Raw genomic sequence first — 23,975 nt, forward strand, 5'->3', positions numbered from 1 at the left:
TTTCACTATCCTTTGCCTGATCACTGCCTTGGTACTTGCCAGGTTATTTCTGCTTTCTTTCCTGAGGATTCTATTCATATAAGCCAGGCTTCAAAAGCTCCTAGTTTAAAAAAAAAAACAACAACCCTTAATGGATAAGTAGAAATTGCTGATACTTACCTAAGTCTAGGAGGAAGAGGACCCCCCTGGAATGATACCAGCCACCTACCTACCTAGCCACAAGGTTCCCCCTCCAAGCTCTGAGGCTGCCCTGGTTAGTCTCGGAAGCTTTTCCCCAGATTTCTTATTTTTTCGGGGGGGTGAGCCTCCTGCGGCCCCTTTCCTCTTAGCCTACTTCACACACCCCCATCCTGGCTAGCCGAGGTAGGACTCTTGCTTGAGGCAGCTGACTGAGTTTTTCTAGCCCGGAGGGGTTTGCTGTTCCCAGGCTGCCACCGAGTTCTAGGTATGCAGATGATTAATGCCAAGAAAGCTTGAATTTAAGGGTTCACAGAGTCCATGGGTGCCAATCAGACATCAAGAATACAGATCATTATCTCTCATTGTCTGAATAAAAAGCCTTGTAAGGCAGTTTGCCACGTTATGCTGCCTCACACAGTCCTGCTGCCTAGAGTTCTTTTTAAACTCAGTTGCCTTTTTTATGACAGTGTCAGAGGATTTGGGATTCTAGATTCAGAACGGATAGGAACCTCAGAAGTCTTCTAGTCTGACTTCATTTACAGAGGAGGAAAGTGAACCCTTGGAAGGTTCAGGGACTCTGAGCTCCTGACCCACAGGGATGGTTTCACTCATTGTCCTTGTTTCCCCAGCGCCTAGCCCAGAACACGTGCTTAGTAAAGCCTTGTTTGTTTGCTCAGGGTCACAGTGTCAGAGGCAGGATTTGAACCCAGGTCTACTGAGAACAGAGTAAATGTTCTCTCCATGTATCTGATATAAAAGAAACAGAGGACATAGGTCATAGATCTGAAGTTAGAAAGGACCTTCGAGATGTTGTCATCCATGATTCTCATTTTATAGATAGGAAAAGTGAGACCCAGGAGAGGGGAGGCAGCTTGTCCAACAGAAGCGGGATTTGAACTTAGGTTCTCTGACTTCAAACCCAATCCCTCAGCTCCTCCCAGACCTACTTTATATTTTTTTACATTCTATATTTTTTATTTATTTTGATTTATCAACAATCACTTCCATAAGCTTTTGAGTTTTATATTTTCTCCCCCTCCCTCCCCATCTCTCTCCCCAAGAGAGCGCAATCTGATGTAGGCTATACATATACATTCCTATTAAACATATTGTCACATTAGTGATGTTGTAAGGAAGAATTAGAACTAATAGGAGGAAGCACCAGAAAAAGGAAACAAAACACAACAGAAGAAAAAAAATAGCAGATAGTATGCTTCGATCTGCATTCAAACTCCACAGTTCTTTCTTTGGATGTGGATAGCATTTTCCATCATGAGACTTTTGGAGATGCCAGACCTGCTTTAAATAGGACATCCACATACATGGTATTATTTGAGGCTCCCAGAAAGCTCCAACTCTTCCTCAAGTAGCACTCAGAGACGTCCCCCAGCAGAATGGGCCTCCCGTCCACCGGGGAGGTAGGGGGATGTTTACCCCAAGCATGTGAAGGGCAGATGAGAACAATTTGTTCCAATGGCGGCTGAAGCAGGCTGCGTGGAGCGCTTTAGAGCTCGGTCAGTCATTGAGCACGCCAAGGTCATCCCCTGTATCCCTTGCCAGTGACTTTTGTCTCACCCCTGGACCCTGATGCCTCAGGAAGAGAGAGTGAGGCTGAGGACTTCGTGCAACTCTGCCTCATTTAAATCTAATTCATGAGCAAGTCAAGACATCACCCATCATATTGTGGTATCATTGATCCTCTTCAAAAACAAAGGACAAACAACAGTATTTCTCTCTGGTCACCAGTGATACTGATTAAGACAGGGCCAAAGAGAGAACTCCAGTGGTGGTCCAGCAGAGAATTGTCCTGTAATACGTTAATAACCAGCCGCTTGAGCAGGAGGGGGACTGAAGCTCTTCCTGTGGAGCCCGGCATGCTTGCTGGCCTCTCCTGGTGAGATGGGCCTGGAGCTTGGTTCCCTAATTCTGTTGACGGGTGGAACCCAAGCCAGGAAGACCTTTCCCTCTGTAGGCTGTAAGGGCTGTAGGAAGCTCTTCGGAGCCCATCATGGCTGGTCCTCTGATGGCTCTTCCTTGGACTTGGGGTGGGGGGGTGTGGGTGTGGATTTCTTTCCTTCTCCTTTCTCCCCAGGAGTAATGGGGGCTACAAGCACATGGCAGTGGGAACCTAGGCTTGCTTGGGGGAGTCTGAGTTTGGAGAAGGGGAAGGGAACAAGCATTTATTAAGCACCTACTATGTGCCAGGCACTATGCTAAGCACTTTATGAATATTACCTCCTTTGATCCTCACAGCAGCTAGTGAGGAGGTGCTATTATTATCCCTATTTTGCAGTATAGGAAACCCAAGCAGATAAAGGTTGAGTAACTTGCTCCGGGTCATACAACTAGTAAGCCCCTAAGTTTGAATTTGAACTCAAGTCTTCCTGCCTCCAGCCCCCGAGCTCTATCTACTGGGACACCTAGCTGGGGGAGAAAGCTCCTACTTCATCTAGTCCAACCCATTTTACAGATGAGGTATTATGGAATGACCCCAGACTCTGGAGGCCGAGGACAGTGCCCCTGACACTTTTTACTTGTGTGACCTTGGGCAAATGACTTAACCTCCACTAGCTGGTTTCCTCATATGTAAAACAAAGGGGTTGATGGGGTTAATTTAAGCTCTAAACTCCAGGAACCCATTCTCTCTAGGACATCGAACAAGTGACATGCTGGAGTGGAGAGTGTAATTTGTATATGGCCACCAGATGGCTCTGCCAGTCTAGTCTAAATCTCTTGTCTGGCACTGTGAGCTGGGAAAGGTCTCAGGTGTCTGGCTTTTACACGGTAATACAGCTTGTCCGACAGAGGATGTGTCTGTATAAGCAGAGGGGGAGCCAAGATTAAGCAGAGGTTTATAAAAGAGTTTGCTGTAGTGAATAGCATTGAAATCAATATCAGGAGAACCAGAATTCAAACCCTATTTATGACTGGTGTGCCCCTAGCCCGGTCACTCAGCCAGCCTCACTTTCTATACCTGTGAAATGTCAGCACCTACCTCATAGGGATGTTGTATGGGCCAAGTGAGAAAATACTTGGATAATGCTTTGCAAACCTTAAAGCTCCATATGGGTGATTATAATTGTTGTTAATATTATTTTCATTGCCTTCCTTGGCATTGTTGAAGGACATGTCCTGAAAATCCTCGCTAGGGAAATCAGTGAAGTATAGCAACTCTGAGGACCTGGGTTTGACTATGTCCCAGATGAACTACATTCTCTGGTACTGGTTAACAAACATCTGCGAAAGGAAGGGGGTGATCACACAAACCCCAGCATGGCTTCATATTAAGCCATGACCTTCTGGTCTTAATAGTGTGGATTTGGAGGTGAAAGGGACCTCAGAGTCCATCCAATATTTTACAAATGAGGAAACTGAGGCACACAGGTATAAGTGTGCCAGAATTTGAACCCAGGTCTTCTGAGTCCAGAGCCAGTGTCCTTCCTATCTGCTCTGACATGCTGCCTCTCTAGGTCATGGGAGACCAACTTCGTTTCCTTTTCTGCCAGAGTTATTAAATTGGAGATCAGAGAAATGGCATGGTTAGAATTTACCTAGATTTTAGAAAAACATTGGGAAAATTTATCTCCTTCAATTATTGTGGCAAAGAAGGAGAATTGTAGGCTCATACAACAAATGGATTCGGCACTGTTTAAATGGTAGGACCCCAAGAGTAATCAGCAATGGTTTAAGACCAGCTTAGCAGGAAGTCTCCGGTGCCTCAGAGGTCTGGACTTGGTTGGGATGTTTGAGTTCACACCATATGTAGACAGACTCTGGGCTCACTCTCCCAACTCTACCCCCCCAACATGACTGGCTACCTCTCCCCCTCACAGCTCTAAGGCGTATTCCTGAAGGTGAGTAAGGTTTCCTTCAAATGTTGTCAGCCTGAGTCCCAGAATGCTTGTGTAATTTTCCCCAGCAATCAATCACCAGTGATTGTAATAACCGATTAATATCAATTAGCTTTTACAAAGGGTTAGAAAAGGTATAGCAAGGACCAAAGTATAAAAACATTCCTCTAATCCAGGGCACCTCAGTCCCTGGAAAGAGTGGGTTCAAACTGCAATGGGTTGTGGCAAAGCATCTGTTTGTCCTACTAACTTCATTTCCAAATGTGGCATTGTTAATGGAGTCATTCCTCCTTTGCTTGCAGGACATGGCATTTTTGGGGGCTGCTAGATTGATTTACTGCTTGTGTGGATGCCACAGGTCACTCCTCAGGGTCACCTGGGGCAGCTAGCTATAGGAGTCTCTGCCTTGGACACTGGGCACTTGACTTCTGGAGGCTCTTGCAACTGGCTGAACCTCATAAGGTCATTGTCTCAAATACCCCTTCACTTTACAGCAAGAAAGAATAGATACAGTAGGGATGGAAGAAAAGCTTAGAAGCCACCTGGCACCCAGGCAGGGGAGGGCTTCCCACCTGGACATGCAACATTCCTTCCTTTCCACTCAAACTAGAGGAGCGAGAGAGCAGGCAATTTGGCTGATTAGTGCATTTGGTTTGTACATTCAACAACCAATTAAAAGGCTTTTCTTCACCATTAAGTAAGCAGACTCCAGCTAGCTATAGTGTGAATAACAAATCTCAGGAAGCAGGTGCATTATTTAATTTACCTGTTGCATATTTCCCTTGGCCTGGAACCAACGACCATACTTTATATAATTATAACTTTGAATAGTGCGAATTCAGATACATGCAGCCATTTCACAGGACTCACACTCATCAGGACCGAGTATCTGCACATGCTGTGAAGCAGAGGTTCAGGGTCTTCTCATCTCCACCACCTTCCAGAAACAAGCTCCCCAAACATCTATGGGGGTCCTTTGTGAATCCCAGGACTGGTCAGTCCCTCATTATGCATGTCAATCAGAACTGTCACGGCATCACTTTCATGATGTCAAGGTTGTCTTTGAGAACGAAGGACAAACAACAATCAGAAAGGACCTGGGGGTGTTTACCCTGAAGAAGACTTATTCTCAAGTCATGTGGGAGAGGTATTAGACTCAGTCTGCTTGAACCCAGAAGGAAGAAGTAATCAATCAGCAAGGACTCATTAAGCACCTACTATGTTCAAGGCATAAGGATGAGGGAACCTTGGTGCTCTCACTGGGCCTGAGTCAGGAAGACTCATCTTCCTGAGTTCAAATTTGGCCTCAGACACTTAGTAGCTGTGTGACCCTGAGCAAGTCACTTCACCCTGTTTGCCTCAGTTTCCTTATCTGTAAAATGAGCTAGAGAAGAAAATGGCCAACCACTCCTGCATCTCTGCCAACAAAACCCCAAATGGAGTCACAAAGAGTCAGACACGACTGAAAAACAACTGAACACATGTTCAAGTCACATTGCCAAGTATTGGGGGTGTGAACAAAGGCAAAAACAGTCCTGGGCCTCTAGAGACACACATTCTAAGAGCAATGAATGTCAGGTACAAATGGTCCCCGAGTTCAGGGAGTTCCCAGTTTAATGGGGGAGACAACTGTCCAAGTGTGTATGAACAAGATGGGCACAGGGTAAGTTGGGGATCCTCTCAGAGCATGGCGCTAAGGTTAAGGAGGACCAGGAGTTCTTCTACAGAAGCTGGGACGTTTGCTGAGATTCGGAAGATGCCAGGGAAGCCAGGAGGCCAAGACGAGGGGCACAGAGAGTGAGAACCCTCAGTCTGGAGATGGCGAGTCTTGTTGGAGGAACTGCAAAGAGGCCGGTGTCGCTGGATCACAGAATACTGCGGAGGGGTGCGAGGTGTAAGGAGTCTGGAAAGGGAGGAAGGGATCAGGAGATAAAGGGCTTTGAAAGCCAAGCAGAAGATTTTATATTTCAGTCTAGAGGCAGTGGGGAGCTACTTGAGTTGATCAAATGGGGTGTGTGTGTGTGTGTGTGTGTGTGTGTGTGTGTGTGAGACGTGGTCAAACTTATGTTTTAGGGAGATCAGTTTGATGGCTGAGTGAAGGATGGATTGGAGTCGGGAGAGATTTGGGGCAGGCAGGCCTTCCAATGGCTAGTGCAATAGCCCAGATAGGAGGTGATGATGGCTCGAACAAGGTAGCAGTGTCTGAGGAGAGAAGGGGTGTATGTGGGAGATGTTGTAAAAGTGAAAATGTCAGAATTTAACCACTGGTTGTCTATGAGGTGTGAGAGAGTGTGAAAAGTCAAGGGTGACGTCTTGTTTGTGAGTCTGGGAGCTGGGAGGATGATGGTGCCCTTGAGATTAATAGGAAAATTGGGAAGAGGGTAGGGCTTTGGGGGAAAGATAACTAATGCCATTTTGGACATGTTAAGTTTGAGATATCTACACAGGACAGCTGGCTCAAGAGATCTAAAGGGCAGTTAGAGATTTGAGACTGGTGGTTGAGAGAGATTAGGGCTGGACACGTAGATCTGAGAGTCATCTGCATTGAGATGATAATTGAAATCATGGGAGTTGTTGATATCATCCAGTGATATAGAGAAGAGGGAGAAGAGCAGAGGGCCCGGGACAGGGTCCCCGGTGAGGGCCACGGCCTGGATGAAGATCCGCCAACAAGACCAAATTGGAGTGGTCAGGTAAGCAGGAGGAGATCCAGGAGAGAACCATATTATGAAAGCCTAGAGAATAGAGTGTCTAAGGAGAAAAGGTTGTTGTCAACAGTGTCAAAGAGTTTAGAGAGATAAAAATGATAAAGATTAAGAAAAGATCGTTAACTTTGGTGACTGAGAGAGCCTTGACGACTTTGGGGAGAGTGCTGAGGTCAGAAGCCAGACAGTAGAGAGAGGCAGGAAGAGAGGAGGAGAGGCAGCAACGGCCTGATTGGAGACGGAGACAGAGGCCAATCTTTGGTGTTGCTTTCTCTTTCCTGCTCTGTACCCATCTCCTGCTGTATCTGGGAGTCGATGTCTGGCTATCTCAGCCTCTGCCTTCATTTGTTTTTCTGTTGGTGTCTCAAGCTAGACTACGGCTTTCATTTCCGGGCTATGGGTGGCAGGCCTGGTGCTGGAGATCTGGCTGTGACCAGCTCCATGGGAAGGCCTTCTACCTGCTCTGAAATCTTTTCCTGTTGTATTGGCCACGCCGACCTTCTGCCGGCCGCACGCCGTACCCTCTCCTCCTATAAGGAGCAGGCTACCAGAGTCATACTCACTTCCGAGTCTTCGGTCCTCAGCCGGATAAACACACAGAGACGAGCCATAGGGAGGCGCCAACACCAGAGCTTTATTCAGAGGCCATCACAGCAAGCCATCATAGCAAGCCCAAGCAGCAAGGCCAGAGCAACAGAGCAGGAGCCAGGAGAGAGAGTGCGCGTGATCTGACCACGCTTGTTCCTAAATACCTACCTAGCCCCTCCTCCCCAGCCCACTTACTAGCCAATGATTGTAGGGTCAGATACCGGAAGGGGCTGTCTGAGTTTAGCACACCAAGGGGGAGGGAGTGACATAGGAGGCTAGGACCGGATACAGGGAGGAGGCATCTGGGATTAGCGCATAGACAGAGTACGTGACCTAGGAAGTGAGACTCAGACACTGGGAGGAGGGGTCTGGGGTCAGTGCTGCACAAAGGGACCCAGGGTCACAAGAGGCGTCTGGGGATGACATTGCATATAGGGAGGGGACTAAGCAAAGGGAACTCAGTCCTCTGCCGTCCCACTCCCACGTGGCACCGCCCCTTGCCTCAGGAGCTCAAGCTCCAGCTACTTCCTTGCACCTAGTTTATCTCACATAGCACTGCCCACTGCCTCAGGGCTTCTCCGTATCCAGCCCATCCCAGTTCACCACGACTCTGCCTACCACAGCCCCTGCCTCGACTTCCAAAATACCCAGATCTTACCCTACTCTTGCCACAGCACCCAACCTGGTAGCTGCCAACATCAGACAGTCCCTCACACCTGTAAATGGCCATGCTGCTCTACTGGAAGCCTAAGCCAGGAGTTTGTTTGCTCATTCTCTCTAGTAAAGGGCAGAGAGAGACAGCAAAAGAACCACGATCCCTAAAGAGATCAGGAGAAGGAGCCAAGGGGAGCTCTCGGGCGCCGAGCTGGAAGGGAACCTGCAAATCAACCCCTTTATTTCCCACAGGAGAAAACTTTGGCCCACAGAGCTCATCACACAGGTGGAAATTAAGCTGTAATTTGAATGGGCTCCTGTGTCTAGATGTGCCTTCCTCCTACTTAATCAATAAACATTTATTAAGTACCCACTATATGCCAGACCCTGTACTAAGACTGGAAATACAAAAGGCAAAAGACAGTCCCTTCTCTCAAAGATCTAATGGGATGCTCCCATTCCTACAAAAATCTCTCCCCCTCCTCCCTGATGCCTGGAGACCCTTTGCCAAGCATCATTCTGTTGTACGATGGTACTCAGAGACCAGTAGTGTTAGCTGTTCAGAGTCTTGGCTTCATGTTTGTGTGTGTTGGGGGGGCAGGGAGGGCTTTTCTGGTAAACTGCCCCATTAGCCCAAGTCCCCACTCTAGCCCAGTTTGGGGGAGTTCTGGAAATCTGGTTCTTATTACTCAGTCATTACTGGGAGGGATTAGTGCTGACTGGCTCGTGGGCATCTTTCTGAAGTCGAAGTTACTTGTGCCTTGGTGGCCTTGACTGAGGCACTATAGTAATTTCACCTGCATATGTGGGTGCCTCTCAATTTTCTCCCAACTCTGTCTATTATTGTCTATGTTGGAGGATTTTATTTTGCAGCATCCTATTCAATACAAGGGTTGTCAACAGGCACCTAAGCAAACAACAGCATAGAAACAACAAAAGCATTTCATTGGAGCAGAAAAGGCAGAAAAATTAGAAACGTTCTGAACATTCTAAATTCATTCAAAGTTTCATTCTAAATATCTAGAATTGTTTTTAACCAAGAATTTTAAAAAATTAGAAACATTGACCCAATCAATGGGTGCATTTCCATTCTCTGCTCCACCCCCCCCACACACCTTCATCCCTGACTCCCTCCCTGCTCTCATCCTAAACCTCCTCCCCATACAGATTACTGCCTGACCACTAGCTATGGCTATCTGCATGGCACTAGGGCAGCCCAGGGCCACACTGCTGCCATGTAGCTACATCTGCCTGTACTCACAACATCCCCTGTGCTGATGCTCCAGCCTCCTAGGAAATAAAGCCCTGCTCATATAGGCTTGTCTCTGTAGCACAGCTTCCTCATCAATGCCTAGCCATGAATTACCATTATTGGTATATTAGGAGGAAGTTGCACAGTTGAGGTTTGAACTCAATGAAAGGACACTTTCTAATACTTAGAGCTGTCCCAATGTGGACTGAGCTGCCTAAGGACAAAATGTGTGAGTTCTCCATCACCTGAGAGGTCTCCCAGACCACTAGGCTTGCCTTAGCCTAACCTACCATCATCCCAGGCAGTAATCCCAGGAAAGATGGGGCCAGCCATCCCCACTAACTGCTGGCCAACAGCCACCCTTAGGCATGCTAGTTAAAGCAGTAAAGTGCCCTGAGGAGAGACAGGAGGCGGCATGTGCCAGTTAAGACAAGCTACAACACTCTTAACTACTAGCTCCTGCTCAGTATCTGATGGAGACAGCCCAGTACCCTGAGCCCAGGACCCAGGAGTCCAGGGAATATTGGTGATGCCCAGAGCTGTGGTCCTGCATCCAGCCCAGGCCTTGCAACCAACATCTGGGGAATCAGCCCTGCCTGGTGCACTTGTCATCTGGTTAACTACTGCAGGTATTAAACTTGACCCTTTCTTCAGCTGCCACAATGCTCAGAGATGACTGCCACATACATTCAGAAAAAAAATGACCACAGATAGCCCAGAAGAGAAAGTCTCTGCACTGGTTCAACATCAGAAATGGATGTATTTGTCAACAGAAAGATACTAAGGAAGACATCCCATCGGCTTTGCTGCTGCATCGTAAGGACCATGGATGGGGCCTTTCCAACCGACTTACACCTGAGACTATTCCTAAGGGCTGTCCCCCTCTCAAGTGCTGGGGATTCAGACACAAAGAACCAGACAGTCCCTCTCTTAGGGGAAGACAACAAGGATATATATAAGTATATGCAGAATAAATATGAAGAGAATAATTACAAATAAGTATAAGGTCGTTAGAGAAGGAGAATGAAGAAAGACCTCAGAGAGAAAGCGATAGCTGAACTGTGTCTTGAAGGAAGAGATTTTTTTGGAGGCAATTGGGGTTAAGTGACTTGCCCAGGGTCACACAGCTAAGTAAGTGTCTGAGGCCAGATATGAACTCAGGTCCTCCTGACTTCAGGCTGGTGCCCTAGCCACTGTGCCACCTAGCTGCCCCAGAAAGAAGAGACTTTCTGCTAGGTCAAGGCGAGAGGGAGTGCACTCCAGGCATGGGGGTCAGGACAGGGCAGTATCCCGTGTGAGGGGCAGATAGAAGGCCAGTTTGGCTGGACTTCGGAGGTCAGGAAGGGGAGGGATGTCGGTTGAGGCTGGAAAGGTAGGCTGCCCCCAGATTATGAAAAGCTTCAAAGCTAAGCAGAGGAATTTGTATTTGACCCTGGAGGCCATAGGGAGCCATTATGTTTATTTATTAAAAATGAGTGGTATAACAGAGGCACAAGGAGGAATTTTCAAAAGTAGAGCACAAACCATGCCTGAAATAAGTGACATGAAATGAGGCCTCAAGTCACCTTCCTATCCAGGACACTCAGGGCAGGTGGGGTGGGGTAGGCTGGGGTGGGGGTGGGGTGATGCCAGTGAGGCCTAACCTGGTCGGGGAAGAAGTGGTAGCTTCTGAGGAAGGAATTTATAATTTTCACATTAATTGATATGATATGTGTAATGAGTATACCAATAATGTAGTTTTCTCAAGAGCTGTCTGGCTTGGGAGTCAGAGCTCACAATGCAGCTTAAAATGATTAATCAAGACTCTGACGAGGCCCACAATCACTGGACCTTAAGTGAAGCGGATCAAAGGCTGTAGAGCTCTGGTTCTGTACTTTAGGGGAGGAGGACACAACCCCACCTCCCCCAAAGGCTTGGCTCCAGGATTCTTGTATTGTCGGACTTAGGGCTTTCTCGAGGGAAATCGCTAGACAATTGTCTGTAATCCACCTTCCTCAATTGTGATTCAAGGATATAACCTGTGCTTTTACCTCAGCAAAGAGACCACTCCTCACTCTGAAACTGATTAATTCACCGGCTACCTGATTACTGGCACTCCCGTTTCTAGGGCTCTGAGTGGGGATCCGAGCATTCGCAGGTTAGAGACTGGCTCAGTAAAAATCCTGTGAACACTTCTCATTTTAATGTGCTTCCTGCTAACAAGGTCCTTTTGGTGCCCCGGGAAGTTAGCACCCAAGCACAGGTCCCCAGCTGTGCTGCCCTGGTTATGGCTCAGCAGAGTGATGCAGACAGCGTCAGCTTCAGAGGGCTCAAGATCATCGACATAATCTTCTCACTAGAAATGCCGCTAAAGAGCGTGTCTCCTCATCCCAAAGAGGGAATATGCTTTTAGAACCCTGACGTGTTCCCTCAAAGTCAGCCGCTAGTAAGGATTTCCCCACCCATCCTGATACAGCTGTCAGAGATGGTCCCCCAAGGCTGCGCGCCCTCGGGCTGCTCTGTCCCAGGTGCTTGCCTTGATCACTGCGGCCTTTGACCTCAAGGATTTGCCCAGCCGGCTCGGGCTTGGCTTTCAGCAGCAGAGGCCTGGCCAGCCTGCTAGAGCTGACTTGGGGCAGCTGAGAGGCGTTGACCCGGCTCCCCTCACAGATGCATTCTGAGGCAGCAATGAGCAAGATTTCCTTATCTTTCAGAAAAATCAACTGTAATGTGGTCAATGTTTTACCAAGTGGAAAAAGCATCACTTTGCAGAGATCTGAAGGGCTTGCAAGTTTCCAGCTTTTATTTAGCTTTCTCTTGGTAAAGTGGAACAAATCTGTGTCTTTATGGACCAAACCAGTGATTCCGGTGAGATGGGGAAATCCCAATTTGGCACTCTCTCCACCAACGCAGATCAATGCCTCCTCTGCAAACCTGGAGTCTCAGCGAGTCATCAAGGGCAGGGGTGGGGGAGTGGGGTGTGTCGTATAGGACAGGATCATGTAGCCAGTAGGTGTTAGAGGCAGGTCTTCCTGACTCAGAGGCTGGCAATCAATCCAAATGAACCATACCACCCTTGGAAATGCCACATAAAGAAGCGTCAGCTCTCAAGGCTTATAAAGGGCATTAGAAGCACCATTTTGTATGAACCTCACAAGAATTCGGTGATGTCGATACCACTCGCTGACTGGTCGTCTTGTCTCCAGAAGCTCAGAAGAGTTAAGTGGTCCATGTTCCATAGTCACACAGTGAGTGCCAGAGCCAGGGTTGGAACCCCGGTCTTCTCCTCATGCCAGGTTCCTTACTTTTTTTCTTTTTTGCTTGCTAGAATAAAATATATTGAAGCAAACAAGCATGTTGGCTACTTGGGACAATGCATGCTTCATTCTGCACCCGTGGTCCCTGTGTTCTTGCTAAGAAAAGGGAGGTTTGCTTCACTCTTGTCCTCTGTACACCTGGAAGGTTCTTAAAGGTCGTCTAGTCCAATGACTCCATTTTATAATAGTCAGTCTATTGTCAATAAACATTGATTAAGCACCTGCTACATGTCAGGCACCAGGAAATAAGACTGTTCCTGCCCTCGAGGAACTTACAGCCCAACAAAGGCTTGGGGTAGGGGAAAGAGGGGAGCTGGGTGGGGCTACTTTTGTTCCTCCACAGAGAGGTAGGTTCCTACCTACCATAGGCGTGGAACGCGGGCGTGGCCGCTGCCCCGGCTGGCTTTGCTTCTATGAGGGAGGTTTGGTTCATTTGGTATAATTCAGAAAGCCAGAAATGACTGATCAAAGAGGAATGAGATATCCATTTATTTATGATTGGTAAGCTAACTGTAAAAATCTGGGCCACCAACTCAAAGAGTGAATAAGTTTCTCTGATCCAGTCAGTGGAAGAGGGTTGGAAATTGGCCACACCCTAGAGTGAGGCTGCTGGGGCTCAGAGGGTTTTTGGGGTCCAAGCTCAGAGCCATCTAAGGGAACATGACTCCTGCGCCCCTTCACTCCAACCCTAACCCTTCTGACTTTAGCCATTGGCCATGGGCTAGCAAGTACTGGCCCCTTCGGTAGGTGACACCCAGTCCAGAAGTCCGAGAAAATTTGGGGCACCCCAGAGTAAACAGAGACACATGCTCTTTTCTTTCTTTCTTTCTTTCTTTTTTTGGTTAGGTAATGGGGTTAAGTGATTTGCCCAGAGTCACACAGCTAGCAAGTGTCTGAGGCCGAATTTGAACTCGGGTCCTCCTGACTCCAGGGCTGGTGCTCACAATCTCTTTTAGAAACACAAATTCGGAGAGGCACAGACCTTGGGAGCCCAGGGAGAGCTAGGGCAGCTCATTAGTGCAATGGCTCGAACTCAGCGCCTGTGAAATGCAGGAGCTGGCCTAGGTAGGCTGTAAGGGCCCTTCCCAGCTCTGGGTCTGTGATCCTCTCAACCTCTTTCTCAGCACCGAGGTTGGGAGGGGAGATGGGCGCAGGGTGGTCCTTGAATGTCTAGGCAGTAACCCAGAGATGGTGACAGATACACCCATATCCAATGAAGTCCATTGCATTGGAGAGCTGGCCTGGTGTCGGGTGGGGCTCCTGAAAATGACCCTTGGGCGAAGGACCAGAACAGCATTGGTCTCCTAGCTTGCTAGGAGCGCCAGCTGGCTGTGGGTTTGGCCTTTCTGGATAAACTCAAGACTGGCTGCCTATATGCTTCAGGATGGACTTTGGCCAACTGAAAAGTCACCCTGGTTTTATTTTTGCTTTCATTTCCTGTTCTCAGTCCTTCTCTCTTCTTCTTTCCCTTCTGAATTCATTTCTTCCTCTTTTGGCTCCTCTGGGATCTCTCTCCATGCCTTGGTCAGTTTTGAGGAGAGAAATGTTTGGCGGAGGAAGCATTCCAGGTTCATTTAATCCTCAGGGCCAGCACCTGGATGTTTGGGCGGCCTGGGCACCAAAAGTGTGAAGGCTGCTGAAGAGATGGCGTGAGGCCCACCTGACCCTCTGAGTCTAAGATAACAGGGCCCTGGAGCATCCTGGAGCTGCTCTGTGTGAGCTGGATTTCAGCCTTAAGCTCTATTGGAGGTAAAGGAGAGTGGTTCACTGTGGCTGGCCTGGACAGAATGATAGGATAACCTTGGTCTTTGAGGGATAGGGGAAGAAGTTGCTGGGGGATCCCCTGGATAACTAGGGAGCTGAGACAGAGGGGTGGACTGGCTTTCTGCCTTGAACAGATCTCCATGGGAGCATAGATTTGGAACTGAAAGGGGCCTTACCGGTCATAGTTACAATCATAGTTCTTTGGCTGGACGTTACCTCAGAAGTGAGTTAGTCAATGTCCTTATTTTTACAAATGTGGAAATGGAGACCCAAGAAAGGTGAAGCCAATCAATCCACAAGCATTTATTAAGCACTGACTATGTACTGGACATTGTACCATGCATTGGGGATACAAATACCAAGGTGGAACGTCTCTGCCTTAAAGGGACTGACATTTGACTCGGGGAGATAACAGGAACACATCTGTCTACAAAAGAGAAAAGGCTTCATGTAGAAAGAAATCCTTGAAGGAAAGCCAGTCTTTCAGGAGGTGACTGGGAGGAGAAAGTCCTTTACAAGCCAGGGGGACTTCTTGAGAAACAAGATGGCGGGTTGGGTGTGGGGAAATATGGCTCAGGGCTCCAGAGCAGAGTGCTGGGAGGGCAGGAGTATGAAAGGAGGCTGGGGGGGAGGGGCATGAAGGGCCCCCTTGCAAAGAGATGTCAATATTTATATTTGGTATTAGAGACAAGAAGGAACCACTGGAGTTGGTTGAACAAGGAGTGACAGGGTCAGATCTGGGCTTTAAGAAAATCCCTCAGGCAGCTGTGTGGAGGATGGATGGATGGATGGATGGATGGATGGATGGATGGATGGATGGATGGGCCAGAGGAGGGGCTTCTCTGAGTTCTGGCAGAGTCCAAGGGCCATGGGAGCCGAGGCTCAGGCAGGAAGGGAGCTCAGCCCCAGGGCTCTCTAACACCCACCAGGGCCCTCCAAAGCAGCTATTGAAGGTGGGAAATCCAAGCCCTGATTTCTTCTTGAGCTTGGAATCAAGGTCAGTGCCTAGATTAAATCAAATAGTCCGGAATGTGATCCGTGGTTTGGAGTGTGAGCCTCTCACGTGTCACTGGCTCCCAGAGACCAGAGAGATCTGATACTGTTTTATAGGAAACATGTAAATCATTTCCTTGAGGTCCTTACATAAATGCTCTCCCCATCCTCCTCCATCCTCATAGCAGGAATAGCTAGTGATGAATTGGAAGAGAAGCTGGGTGCCTGGAAATTGCAGCAGGTTTGTGGCTCCAGGTGGGGGGGGGTGGCTTAAAATTAATGTGACAGCATATGTGTGTGTGCACTTGAGTGTGTGTGTATGTGAGAGTGAATGAGTGTGAATGTAAGTGTGAATTGTGTGGGTGTATTGTGTGAGGATAGGTGAGTGAGTCTGTATATATATGTATGAATGTGTGTGAGTGGGCATGAAAATATGTGAATCTGTGTAAGTGTATGTCTATATGAATATGTGAATGTATGTGAGTGGGTATGAATATGTGTGAGTGTATGTATAAGAGTTGGTATGTGAGTGTATATAAGGTTGAAAGTGTGTGATGGGGTGTGTGTATGAGTGTAGGTGCATGTGAGTGAGTGGCTGTGTGAGTGAATATGTGTGTAAATGTGTGTGTGTGTATGTGTGAGTGGGTGTGAGTGCTGAAGACCAGCTGGGCAGTAAAAAGCCACCAAGCAGCTTTGTTTGTAATGGAAAGAACATTTGGCAGTCACCCAAGACCTGGGTTCAGATGTTTCCTGAACCACTAGCTGTGTGATCATGAGGGAATCACTTGGCCAACTTGAAATTCAGTTTCTTCATGTGAAAAATGAGGAGAATGGTAGCATGTGCACCTCCTGGAAATGACATAAGGCCTGGAAAGTCCACTGGGGTGTCAGGGATGTCATCATCATGAGAGACATAATGAGAGGCATCATGGTGGAGGGGAGAGAGAGTGAACCTCAGAGTCAGAAAGACTTGGTCTGCCATGTTCTGGCTGGGTGACCCTGGCCAAGTCACTTGTACTCTGAGCAACTTTGGAAGACTATACAATGGAGAGAAATGCCCTGGGGGAGGGGCTCTTCACCAGCAGCTCACTCCATCCATGGAACGCCAGCTCTACTCTCCTTCTTTAGCCCTAGTTGTTATTATTTGCAGGGATGCGACTTCCTTCTGAAGATAAACATGATTTCACTGTCTTCATATATGAGGTCAGGCAAGGGGAAGGAGGAGAATTGTTTTGATCTTTTAATTGCTGAATTTTGATGGTTTTTTTCTCCATCCTAATCGTTCTCCACCTCTCTGCCAAGTTGAACAGTCATGGTGGTCTGTGCATTGCCGCCTGATCCTGGTTCCTTTCTCCTCTCTGGGTTGTCCTGCTCTTCCCTGGCTCAGCCTCTAGCCGCCTGCCTGCTTCTTCTCAGTCTCCCTCCTGGATTCCTCACCCGCCTCATTTCCACGTCATGTTCCCTCTGGGTGTTCTCCAAAATTCGACTCTGATTTCTCTCCTCTTTTCCCTCTATGCTGTCTCTTTCCTGGTAACCTCGAGGCCTTCCAGGGGTACAACTATCATTTCTATGCGGATTGCTCTCAGCTCAGTGTACACAGTCCCAGTCTCTCCCCAGGCTTCGGTCTGACATCATTAGTTGCCTATTGGACAGTTCCAAGTGGATGTCCCAGAGTTATCTCCAACTCGATATGCCCCAAATTGAATCCATTCTCTTTCCCCTCCACTGTTCCTTTTTCCTCTTTCTGCAGAAGATGCCAACCATCCTACCAGCCTCCCAGGTTCATAACCTTCCCATTATCTTCATCTCCTCTCTGTCCCTCACCTCCCATATACAGTCAGTGGCCAAATATTGTGAAAATAAAACCAGACTGGTCTGGGGTGATGTCTGTGGTCTCTATGCCCCTCTGTATACTAAAGTCAGCAAGAATGAAGATAAAGGGTGGGAGTGGGACTGAAGGAAAAGCCTGTGAGCTAGGTCCTGAAAATCTTGAGAAAAGAGGGAGAATGGCCTGGGGTCAAGTAGACTCTTTCAATAAGGAGCTAGATGCCACGACAGACAGAAGGAAGGAACCTCTGAGGGTGAAAGGCTGTCACCAAAGGGAAGTATTTGGAAGTAGAAGCAAGAGCTCACAGTACTGAGGGTGGGGCGGGAGAGGGTGTGTGCCAAATGCAGGAGGGGGTGGCCAGGGGGGCAAATACCAAGGTGGAACGTCTCTGCCTTTAAGGGACTGACATTTGACTCGGGGAGATAACAGGAGCACGTCTGTCTACAGAGGAGAAAAGGCTTCGTAGGGGCAGCTAGGGTGCCACAGATGCAAGGAGAGAGGATTATGAGAAGAGGGTTAATATGTTGGACAATTTGTCAGTGTGGGAGCTGGGAGGTTCCAGAGGCACGATGGAAGGGGAGGGCAGAGCGAGGAGTTGCAGGCTGGTCCTTAAAGGGTAACTGCGCCTGCCAGCGCCCGTCTCTCCAGGGCTTGCGGACTCTTCTTAATCATCACCCCTGCTCCCAAACAGGGCTTCAGGACCCCTCTGAGGCGGAGTCTGCCTGGGGAATCGCTTGCTGGAGCAGAGCAGTAGTTCTCATCAGCGATCCTTTAGAAGGTGCTGGACTGCAGGCAGGGAGACGAAAAACTCAGCTCTTCGGACGTTTTCTGAGAAGCAGCTGGAGAACTCAGTGCCGTTAGTGTCCAGGGAGGTTTCCCACCCAGGTGCCAGATGTTCCCCACCCCACCCCTCAAAGGAGAGGCTTGGGAGGATACAAGATCACGGAGCTAAAGGTGACCTAGCCCAGACCCCTCGTTTAACTGAGATCACACCGCTAGCCTGTGTTGGAGCCGGGCTGCCGGTGTCCCAACCTCATTCAGATTCTCTCCTTTCGGATGACGAGAGGGAAGCGTCGGGGCTGCGACAGCAGGAATCCCCAGACGGTGTGATACCCATTTCCTCTGGAGTCGGGCAGTTCCCCTCAGTTTGATCACAGTCTGCGACCTTTCTGTGGAAAGGCCTTCAAGAGTGAAGGAGAGATATTCGCACCCTGTGGGAAATTGAGAAGGGGCCCTAACCCTGTTGCGGTGCAAAGACCCCAGGAAGCTCCGCCCAGCCCTGGCAGTTGGGGCTGAGCTGGGGAGGAAGGAACTCGTACTGAGATACTGAGGAAGTCTAGGAGCACAGAGAGCAGCACCCAGACTAGCGCACAGTTCAGCTGTGCGAGAAGAGAGGAACAGAGCAAGGGAACCCTCCGTCCGCTTTGTATCTCACCACCACTGATCATATCGGTGAGTATCCCGGCTGGCCCTTAGAGACCCTAGGGGGCAAGGTAACCTGGGGTGGGGGAAGGAAGGGGAGAACTCCCCAAGGGGTCAGAGGGAAAGTGCATGCAAGGTGACCTGTGCATGTAATAAATAGCAGTAATAACTGTTATTAGGCTATGCTAGCAATCATTCTGGTTCGAGGGAGTGCAAATCCAAGAATATCTGAAATTCTGGGAGAGGGGCTTTGAAACAAGCAAGAGGAGCCCTGCTGCGACTTAAGGGGGAAAAAAAGAGCATTCTTTGACTTTGCCAAAGTGACTAGGGCTGAGAAGTCAGGAAGACCTGAGTTCCAATCCTGTCTCAGACATTAGACTATGTGACCCTGAACCAGTCACTTAACTGCCTTTAGACTCAGTTTCTTCCCGTGTAAAATGGAGATGATAATAGCGCCTATCTCTCAGGGCTGTTGCTAACATCAAATGAAATCATCGAGGTGAAATGCTACCCGCATATAAGCAATGACTGGGAATTTTGCATGACCTCAGTGAATGGGAAGCCAGGCAAGGAGCTGAACTGAAATTTCTGGGTAGCTCAAGTTTCACTTATCAGCCTCGCTGAAAATCCTCTCAGTTGTGTTGCAGACATCTTTCCTCAGTCTCCAGCACAGTCAGCCAGGCGGTATCTGGAGGCCGAGATCCTGGCTTTGAATCCTGCCCCTTTTTCTTCCTCTGGGAAATGAAAGGGAGTTCCTTCTGCCCTAGATCTGGGATCCTGCGACTGGGCTCTCACTCTGGGCCCTGGTGCTCTCAGGGTGGCATGTGCACAGTACAGCGGAGGAAATGCTGCTTTGGGAGTCACCGGTTTGGGGTCAAATTCTGCCTGCGACTCTTATCGCAAGACCAGGCACTTTCCTTCCATTTCCTCATCTAGAAAAGGAGGGGGTTAGATCAGTTGGGATCCCCTTCAAGTCTAGATGTCTGGTCTTGTGACTTCAGTCTCCATCAGTGAGGAGTGCCGATGAACATGAGGACGTGTCTGCGACTTACTGTAATTGTCTCGGAGATCGAGGCCTATTTATGTGATAAGCATCCCCTGTCCTGCTGCATCTCCCTGAGAGCCCTAGGCCTGGGGCAGCGTTGGGCGCTGCTCAGTGGAGAGCTGAGTTCCCAGCCCCACTGTTGACATTTAAGAACTCCATAGATTTTTTTTTGTTGTTGGTATTTGTTTGTTTTTTTACAAATCACTTAAACTGAGCCTCAGTTTGAATATAATGCTATCTGTACTATCTACTTAGTTCCCATTTGTTGGTTTAGAAGCAAGGGTTTGTGTGTGTGTGTGCGCGCGCGTGCACGCGCACTGGGAAAGCCAGTTGTTAAATTCTCAGCGTGAGCATTTATATCCCAGAAATCGGCAAACATTGTAAATCAGGGCTTGATTGACTGTTTTGTTAATTGTCCAGACTTAAGAAAGTGATGGAGGAAATTTTAATAATGCAGATCAAATTGGAAAGTGTGTCTTGGGTATATTTAGTTGTTTTCTTTTCCCTCAGACAGTCAGTTGTTAAACATTTACCACCACTCCCAGTTGAGAAGTCAATCGAGCATTTATGAAGGGCCTACTTTGTACCTGGTGCTTTTCGGGGTTCTGGGGAGACAGTCACAGAAATGAGACATGCCCTGCTCTCAAGGAGCTCACAGATGACAAAGTGTTTTGTCCTCATAGCTGTGTGACCCTGGGCAAATCACTTCACCCTGTTTGCCTCAGTTCCCTCATCTGTAAAGTGAGCTGGAGAAGGAAATGGTGAACCACTCCAGTATCTTTGACAAGGAAACCCCAAATGGGGTCACAAAGGGTCAGACATGACTGAAAAAAAAAATGACTGAACAAGCCTGTCGGGGTAGCTAGGTGGTACAGTGGATAGATCACCGGTCCTGGAGTCAGGAGGACCTGAGTTCAAATCCGGCCTCAGACTTTTGATACTTACTAGCTGTGTGACCTTGGGCAACTTAACCCCAATTGCCTAGCAAAAACCAAAAAAAAACCAAAACAACAAGTCTGTGAATTAAGCAGGACAGGCATTATTATTCCCATTTTAGGGCAGGGGAAACTGAGTCTTACAAAATGCTAGATGGCCTACACTGAGCCACACAGACAGTAGGTGGGAGACTCCAGGGTTAACACTCTTTTTATTTGGGTTGAGTAGGGATGTACTGGAGAGGCAGTGGATAGAGAGCTAATCTCTAAATCTGAAAGACCCGGGTTCAGGTCTCTCTTCTGATTCCTCTGGTGTGCAGGGGCCAAGTTGGGGAGGCCTCTGTGGGTCCCCAGGCAACCCTCTAAGCTGTGTGAGTGGGAGGAATTACTCATCACTTGTCCCCTACACCAATGGAAGTGGAAAGGGGGGGAAAATGGCTTAGAATTAGGAGGTGGGTTGTGTTTGTCTTCTTTGAAACATCCTCTTCTTCTAAATAATGTTTTACGGGTGTCATTCTTTATATCATCATCACTTCCCAATAACCCAGCCCTGCCCCCAGTAGAGAAACGCTGCCAAGCAAACCGCGTGGACCAGGGGCCATGGAGGACAACGTGTGCATGCCCCCCATGAAAACATCTCTTCCTGGGCACTCTCTCTTGCATGTCTGACAAAGAATCTCTTCTTGACTCTCTCTTCCCCTGGGGGGACCTGGTGGAAAAGATAGTATAACCAAGGGAACCCCAGCCTGCTGGCTCCCAGCCCTGGCCAGGCCTCAGCTGCACAGAGGCAAGCCCTTCTCTCCCTGTGCCTCAGTTTCCTTCTCTGCCGACTAAGGGGGCTGGGCTAGATGACTTCTAAGGCCCCTTCCAGCTTTAGCATTTGGAGCTTCTAGGCCAGACATTTAATTATGCAATAATTATACAATAATAATTGTTACTGTATGCCTAACACCCCCATCCCCAATGTGTGGGGAGGAAAATGGGAGGATACAGGGTCTCACCTGTCCCAGAAGCAGTGAAAAGATTGAGCGCAGAATTTGGAGTCAGGGGTCCTGGATTCAAATCCCAGTTCGTTGACTACCTATGTGACCTTAACCTCCATAGGCCTCAGTTTCCACATCTATATAACGAGGTGGTTGGACTAGATGGTCTCTGAGGTATGAGCTGATGACTCCAGAATCCTTTGATCTTTCAGAGAGCTCATGATTAGAGGGGGAACAGGGACGGTGAGGAGGCAGGTGGCAAATGAGGCAGCTGGGGGGCACCATAGAGCACAGGGCACTGAGCCTGGAGCCAGGAAAGCCAGAGTTCAAATCCTACCTCAGACACTTACTAGCTATGAGATGCTGGTCAAGTCTCTTAACCTCTATTTGCCTCAGTTTCCTCATCTGCAAAAAACGAGGATAATAATAGAACCTGCCTCCCAGGCTTATTGTGAGCTGAGATAATATTTGTAAATCACTTTGCCAGCCTCAAGTAGAGGAATAAGTGCTAGCTATTGTGATAGCCTGCAGGGAAAGATGAAGCCTTCTGGGAGGTCCTCAGTACCGGCCCCTAGGAGCTCAGAGGAGTGCCACGTGGCTGTAAGCTGGCCCCGCTGGCCGGGCCTGAATGGGCAGCCTGTAAACGAGCACTAGGGACAGAGGGGAAAGGGAGGAAGGAGGAGAGGTGGCTTGGGAGCCCTTGTGGCTTGCTTCCCGCCGGTTTGAGAATGTGGAGACTCGAAGGGATGGGATCTGCTCTCACCTCTCACCTCTCACCTCTCCATCTGGCTCCTCACGCTCACTTCTGGGAACCCCCTCCCCTGCTCTTCAAAAAGGCCGCTGACCAACCGGACACTCTCCGGAGGAGGCAGACTGGGCCTTATAAGGACTACTGAGGCTAGAGGATGCAGGCTGTTTAGTCTGGAGAAGGGAAGGCTTAGTGGGGAATTCGAGCTGAGCTTTCATGGGGAAGAGGGAGAGAGCAGAACTAGAAGAAATGAGGGCTGGGGAGGAGGACTGGGGCTCAAACTTCCTGATGCTTAGCACTGGCCCCGAGGGGAATGGGCTGCCTGGGGAGGTAGTGAGCTCCCTGTCCTTAGAAGTCATTGAGGACATTCTCGTTCAGTTACAGGCTGGACTTGAGGTCTGTGAAGCCCTTCCCTAAGAAGCTCATTAAGCCATCCAGTCTGATTCCCTCATTTTACAGTGGAGGAAATTGAGGCTGAGTGACTTGTCATCCGGAGGCAAGATTTGAACCCAGTGCTCTTTGCACTCCCAAACCCACAGCTCAGCAGCAGTGAACTCTATGAGCCTGGCTGGAGACTGGAAGCTGCCCAGCTCCGTCTGCTTGTGTGGGCGACCTTTGCTTGGTGACTGCTCCTTCCCTCTCTGGTCTCTGCCCTCTCTCCTCTGCCCAGTCCCCTCCACCTCTGTTCTAGCAGGTACTGGGAAGGCTTGACTCTGTGGCATGTCCCATTAGAACATAAGCTCCCTGAGGGCAGGGACCATTTTTTTGCATTTTTTTTTTCATCATCAACCACAACCACAACAGTAATTTATTAAGAACTTAATATGTGCTATGCACTGTGCTAAGCAATAGGAATAAATACAAGTAAAAAGATAGTTCTTTGCCCTCAAGGAGCTTACATTCTATTAGAGGAAGACATCCCATAAAAGGAAGCTTAGCATAATCTTTAATGGTTTTCTGTGTAGAAGTCTTCTCTTCCAACTTGATCATGAACTTCCCAAGTGCAGGGGTCTTATGTCTTCTCTGTACCTCCCTTCAACAACTACCTTTTTTAAAATTTTCACATTAGTCACATTGTAAGGAAGAATTAGAACCAAATAGGAGGAACCACAAGAAAGAGGAAACAAAACAAAACAGAAGAAAAAATAGCAAATAGTCTGCTTCCATCTGCATTCAAACTCCATAGTTCTTTCTTTGGATGTGGATAGCATTTTCCATCATGAGACCTTTGGAGATGTCTTGGATCATTTCATTGCTGAGAAGAGCTAAGTCCATCAAAGTTAGTCATGCACAGTGTGGCTGTTACTGTGTACAACATTCTCCTGGTTCTGCTCACTTCACTCAGCACCCAAGTTCTTTTAAAGCCTAACTAATCCTCCTATGGCACAGACTCAAGGCCCTTCACTGTCCTGGCTGCCCTCCCCTGGATACTTTCTGGCTTCTTGACATCCTTTCTGTGGCGTCCAGCACTGACCACAACACTCCAGATTTGTCCAAACCATGGTCCCCGCTTTTATGCCCTTGACCCCCTGCCCCCATCTTTACTCTTTCTTTTGGCCTTGTGCCTGGTCTGGGGGAGGGGATAGGGAGGTGAGAGGGAGCCCTCGTTCTGATGCAGGGTCTTCAGCTCAAGGACAAAATCTCTGATTCACAGGAAAGATGAGAATCTGAACATATCACTCCTCCTTCCCCCAGATTAGCATTTTAAAAGAGGACCATCCTTACCCCAAA

The 23,975-nt window shown here is 48.5% G+C and overlaps 1 protein-coding gene across 3 annotated transcripts in view; it reads left to right on the forward strand.

The window, feature by feature from the left end:
- Positions 1-14,031: 14,031 nt before the first annotated feature.
- Positions 14,032-23,975, forward strand: part of LOC114052548 (G-protein coupled receptor 35-like) — a 46,080-nt gene continuing 36,136 nt past the window's right edge. For 2 of the 3 annotated variants that reach the window (XR_003570277.1, XM_027875191.1), the window contains exons 1-2: positions 14,032-14,275; positions 17,803-18,563. The gene's annotated coding sequence lies outside the window, so the exon portion shown is untranslated. The remainder of the gene's footprint in view (positions 14,276-17,802; positions 18,564-23,975) is intronic. The other variant, XM_027875193.1, reaches the window with a different exon arrangement.

This window comes from Vombatus ursinus, unplaced genomic scaffold, assembly GCF_900497805.2.
Source record: "Vombatus ursinus unplaced genomic scaffold, bare-nosed wombat genome assembly UNPS02014808.1, whole genome shotgun sequence".
Classification (NCBI taxonomy): domain Eukaryota; kingdom Metazoa; phylum Chordata; class Mammalia; order Diprotodontia; family Vombatidae; genus Vombatus; species Vombatus ursinus.